This window comes from Myodes glareolus, chromosome 2, assembly GCF_982192425.1.
Source record: "Myodes glareolus chromosome 2, mMyoGla1.1, whole genome shotgun sequence".
Classification (NCBI taxonomy): Eukaryota; Metazoa; Chordata; class Mammalia; order Rodentia; family Cricetidae; genus Myodes; species Myodes glareolus.
This window is the reverse complement of record NC_142027.1, coordinates 119,552,908-119,558,274: the sequence shown is the minus strand read 5'-3', so window position 1 is coordinate 119,558,274 and position 5,367 is coordinate 119,552,908. Positions and strand designations below refer to the sequence as shown.

General features: G+C 45.9%; 1 long non-coding RNA gene across 1 annotated transcript; it reads left to right on the top strand.

Annotated features, from left to right (window-relative positions):
• Window positions 1–1,716: 1,716 nt before the first annotated feature.
• Window positions 1,717–4,037, top strand: LOC148123147 (uncharacterized). The gene is made up of 3 exons (XR_015735325.1): window positions 1,717–1,923; window positions 2,122–2,257; window positions 3,744–4,037. It is a non-coding gene; the product is annotated as an uncharacterized LOC148123147 (long non-coding RNA).
• Window positions 4,038–5,367: the final 1,330 nt, after the last annotated feature.

Genomic DNA, 5,367 nt, shown 5'->3' with positions numbered 1-5,367 from the left:
ACTCCTCCGTGTGTCTATCAGCCCATTGGCTTTCTCATCACCGTGGTCCCTCTGCACAAAGGTCGTGTTAAGACCACAGGATTTCATGCAGGGAAATCCCTTGGTAAAGAACGTGGATTAGAACAAACTCAAACTTGTGATTGTCACCATAGGGAGCCCCGAGCTGGTGCAGAAGGCATGTGGAGATTCCGCTGAACACTGGGGTCCTGCTATGCATTTTCTTTTCTTCCTTTATTTATTTCGATTTTACTCTCAGTATAGTCTCTCGCCCTGGAGTTAGGACTTGCTTCATGCCTGCGCACTCCCTGCCCTCACAACCCAAGTGCAGGCAAAACAGACTCGTCCCACCTGCCTGGCTCAGGCTTTGCATTTTATTGTGAATTCTTTTTAAGTTAGTAAAAAAACATAAAGGACTTTGTTATGCCATTTTTACATATCTGTGCCATTGTATTTGGTTGTTCTTATTCATCTCCCCACACCACCCTCTGCTACCTCCCTACTCTCCCCTTCCCTGGTACTCTTCCCTCTCCCCAGTGTTCTTCCCTGCTGCCTTCAGAACCTGTGAATCCCATTGCTCCCGGCCCCACTAAGCTCTAATGGTGGGATGCTTGCTCATTTGGAACTGAGCATCCAGGTCAGCCCTGTTTTCTGGACCCATACCCTCTGTATACAAGCCATAGCCACCCTTCATACCACTGTAACCGAGGGGGTCCGAGGAGGGCATCACAGGCTGCAAGCACCTGGCCAGGACTTGGGTTACCATTGTCTGTCAGCAGGTTGTGTGCCAGGCCTGTGGACATGGCTACTCTCAGCTGATGAGATTTCCTTCCGTCTGGGAATGAATGATGGCCATAGGCTCCAGCTGTTAGGAAGCTGCAGTTTCACCTCCTCCATCAGCTTCAGGTTCTTCACTCTGTCAAACTGAGTTAAAGGACGGCTATGTTTGGCTCATGGAGGTAAAGACAAGGATTTTGACTCTTTCTGGTGGCTGTTACCTTGGTTACCTGTGAGCCACAAATATACCTTGACTGAGAGCCCATGACGTTCTCTCTGTCCCTTTCTCCATCTTAGCATTGTTATTTGTTTGATCTGTTTGGTTGAATCAGGATCTCACGTGTCACAAAATGGTTTGTTGAGCCCATGCAGTGAAGGCTGGCCTTGAACTCCTGATGCTCCTGTCTCTGCCTCCAGAGACTGGAATCGTGGGTGAGCACCATGGCACACAGTTTGGACTTTTTATTCTTGTAAGAAGAAATAGACTTATGATGGCCTGGTTGTTTGTTGCTAATTTACCATTTTCATGTTAAAAAGGCCAGGGGTCATTTTAATCTTTTTTTAGGTATTTGCAGTCAACCATGTTTCTCACAGACTGTATTATTTAAATAATAATAAGTATTAGGAAATGTTAATTCCATTTTTTTCTCCCATTCTAACTGGCTTATTCTGACAACTACCACAGCAATACTCAACCAATCTCTTAGACACCCTGGTAGCCCAGGACTGTCTGGAATGCTCAGACATCATGGAAGACCTTCCTTCCTCAGAAAAAAAAAATAGGCACTTAAGTGTGTGGCAGGAAACAAGCTCACCATGGGGTCCAAGCTCTGCTGTTAGAGAATGTTTCTAGCTGTCAGTGCCCTTCTGGGTAGAACAGATGGGACAGAACCCCACAGAGCATTCTATTTCACATATAGATGGGTGCCTGGCGACCAGGATGTTACCACCAGAAGCCTGTGGAGGAGAACCCATTCTTTCTAAAGCCAAAGCACACCAGAATGGAGAATATTTTGACAGTGCACTGATGATGAGTCTCCTGGAGGCTAGAAGGGCCTACTGAGGTTCCAGCCCCCACCCCTTGAACAGAATGGCCTAAGTTAAGACAGGACCAGTGCTGTATCATGAATGGAGAAAGGACCATCCAGGGTAAGATGTTCCAGTGGAGGGAGCACATGCACCCAATCTCTGTCTAATTATTCTCTCCTCCTTTGTTTAAATGTGTCCTTCTGTGGACCCAGATGTCTATGAAGACTTCAAAAACCTTCTAGTAAAATTACCCATCATCCCTCCCGAGGTAGTTTTCAACTGAGTGACAAACTTGTCTCTGTCTCTCCTGCTTTCTAGACAGGTGTTCTTGAGACCCACCACCCAGCTCTACAGAGTTTGATGAAACAAGAAATGTTAGCGTCGTTGGATAAGGCCCAAGCATCTGATGTGCTTGCGTCTGACTAGCATGAGAACGGCAGAAGAGAGGCAGAAGGTATTTCCTGAGCCCTCGAATTGAAGACTCACTACAATGTCTCGTTACATCGCACTAGCCTGCGATTCACTGAGGAACGTTGCCCTCCAGTTGTCTGTACTGTACCTGCTCATCCACCACATGGGTGGGTACTGGGTACACATGTAGCCATGACGGAAATGGCTGGGCGAGCCTGTGGTGCTTACAGCACACAAAGACACTGTCCTGTATTTCTTCCATCTCTGCTGCAGTCCTTCCCACTCTTAGGTTTAATGATTGATCATAAATGTTCAGAGTCAGTACAGAACAGGCTGTATTAGGAAGCAATACAGTTACCACACCGTGGCTTAACTTCAGGGCAGCTTGCAATGTCCCCTCTCTGAAGATTCCAAATAGAGGTCTCAAAATCTCTCACCTGCAGTCTCAGTGTTCTCAGGATCTGACTTCAGTTCTTACAGAAAGGTGAACTTACTCCAGATGTGTCCCCTCCCCTGCCTCACCCTCCTGATGTAGTGTGAAAGCCCTGAGTCACAGGCTAGAAAACAGCCCTCCCTGCACAGGTGACAGGAGAGAAGGAAGCAGTCTGCTTAAATGGGTCATCAGGCCCATAAGAAGGGGGATTGAGAACCATTCCATCACTGGCCCTTGAAAACATCACAAAAATGTCTATTACATCCCCCATTGAGTTAAACAATTTAGAGCTCATTTTTCAAGATACCTCTGTATCTTTTCTTTCTTCTTATTTATTTTATTATGTGTATGAGTGTTTGCCTCTGTGTGTATCTATCTGTGCATTATATGAATACAGTGCCCTTGGAGGCCAGAAAGGGCATCAAATACTCTGGAGCTGGAGTTACAGATGGTTGTAAGCCACCATGTGGGTGCTATGAACCCAACCCAGGTCCTCTGGAAGAATAGTCAGTGTTTTTAACCTTTGAGCCATCTCTTCAGCCCCATCTGTGTCTTTTCTTAAAATCTGTTGACTTAAATATAAAATATTAGTAACTGAGAAAGTACAAAACAAAGAAAGCTTGATTATTTTTCTCTACTCTTTTACTGGTCTACTTTATTCGCTGCCCTTCTGTTGATGTCCATACCGAAAGAGAGTCTTGAAATTCATATGTCTGGTCTAGGCAGCTATGAAGGCTTTAATGTCATGCTGCTGTGTGTACCTTTGGTGGCAAGCAAGCAACACATTAGCATCAAGACATTAAACCATGAACATGATTGATACACAATGAGATATTTGGAAGTGAACTCGGCTAAGGAAGAACCTTCCTTTCTTCCCTGTCCATCTTCAGCACAGTGGTTCACCCAAGAAGCATGTGCCTCTGGTAGCAGGAAGGTCACCACAGCTCGGACACTCACCATGCATACCAGGAGGAGAGTAGCTCAGAAATAGTCAGAAATAGGTCCTTGTCTCATGCCTAGACTAATCACTGTCTCAAGAGAATGGATCAGCAGCTATAATAGAGTCCTTGAACCTGAAATTGTTTACCTCTACTAGAATCCAGCGACTCCTGAGCCATGGTGCATAGTTCTAGAATTGCTTGGACAATCTTCAGAATGATGTAGCTGCATCTGGATTAACATCTAATGGAGTCAAGGGTAGCTACCTTCTGAAGCCCATCAGACATCTTCAGGGACACCGAACAGAAGTGTTGTCACCTCCAATATCATTTTCCTGATGCTTCTTAGCCTCCTTCTTAACCAATAGGAAACAGGATGCAAGCACCAGGTGCAAGGGTGGCGGTTTCCTTTTGTCAAGTTTATTTCATTTCTGTATGTGAGTGCACTTGTATGCCGTATCCCCTTGTGTGTGCAAGTACAAATGTGTGTATATGTGTTGTGTCCATAGGTGTGTGTATCTTTGGAAGCCAGAGACGAACCTTAGCTATTGTTCCTTGGGTACCATCTACCTTGCTTTTTAAGACAGAGTGTCGCATTGTCCTGGAACTTACTGATTAGGTTAGGCTGTTGGTGTATGATCTCCCCATATCTTTCTGTCTGTTTCTGTCTCGGTCTCACCAGCACTGCGGTTACAAATGTGCATCACCATGCCCATTGTTCACATTGTCTGACATGAGTTCTGGGGATTAAACTCAGGTCTTCAGGCGTGCATGGCGTGCTGGTTAGTTTTTGTCAAGTCAACACAAACTAGAATTATCAGGTGCTCCCCCCGAATCTGCGGAAACCCCACTTTCCGACACGGGGCGTGCTTCCCGAACTGAACCGCGAGACTGGATCAATATCCTAGGAGTTGAACAGACACACACAGAGAGACCAGGATCATTGCCCAAAGGATAAATGTCAACTTTATTCAACACATGTTGGCTTAAATACTTGGAGGCAAAAGGACGAGAGCCCCCGCCCCTGCCCACCTGGGAGTGAGAAGAGGGGTGTTGGCAGCCTGGCGCCAATGACCGGAGCTTCCATGTAGGGGGTACCGAGCTGGGAACCCTGACAGACAGATGGGAGGAGATTTAGGGCGCCTGTGAGGACCTTCCTTAGCAGGTGAAATAATCATAGCAATGACAGAAACAAGGCTTTGAACTAATTCCCTCCAGCTGGCAGAATCGAGCAGGGGAAGCCAAGCTGGTTAGTGTAAACATCCTGTGCTTTGGCCTCAAGGAACAGGGAAGACAGGGCCCTACAATCAGGGAAGAAGGAATTTCAATTAAGAAAATGTTTCTATCAAATCATCTTGTGGGGCATTACTTCGTTAATGATCGATGAGGGAGACCAGCCTACTATTGGTAGAACCACCTCTATCCTGGTGGTCCTGGGTGCCATAAGGAAGCAGGTTGAACAAGCCATGGAACAAGCCAGTGAGGAGCACTCCTCCACAGGCTCTGCCTCAGTTCCTGCCCTAGGTTCCTGCCTTAAGTTCCTGCCCTGACTTTCTCAAATGACGGACTGTGAGTTGTTGGTGTCTGTGTTTTAACCCCGAAGCAGAGAAGCAAACTAAAACACATGACAAGCACCGCGCTGACTTTTCACTCAGTGGCAGACAAAACATTTCTTCTCCTGAGAGTGTTATTTTGATCTCATTTTAAAACACATGTAATTACATTCAATTAAAAGAAACATTTCAATGATAGTATGATAAACTTTATGACAAGGAGGGAAAA